Genomic DNA, 253 nt, shown 5'->3' with positions numbered 1-253 from the left:
ATTTAGTCAATTTAGTTCTGATTCCCTTTAAAGAAGCTGCCAGGAGCTGATCTCGCTAATGACCAGAAAAAAAATTGATATCAGACTAAAGGAAATTCCAACTTTTGCTGAAATCTTTTACATATATACAACTTCTCAAGGAGTGTCTCTGGAGTTAATCTTGGTCCGGGTGCCAAGGCCTTATTTGGAAGTGGGATAAGTATCGGAATAAAGCTGAGGTTCTTATCGTTGCTTCGCGTTGGGGTATCAAATG

The sequence above is a fragment of the Penaeus monodon genome, chromosome 15 (assembly GCF_015228065.2).
Source record: "Penaeus monodon isolate SGIC_2016 chromosome 15, NSTDA_Pmon_1, whole genome shotgun sequence".
Lineage (NCBI taxonomy): Eukaryota > Metazoa > Arthropoda > Malacostraca > Decapoda > Penaeidae > Penaeus > Penaeus monodon.
Note: the sequence above shows the minus strand (reverse complement) of the source record.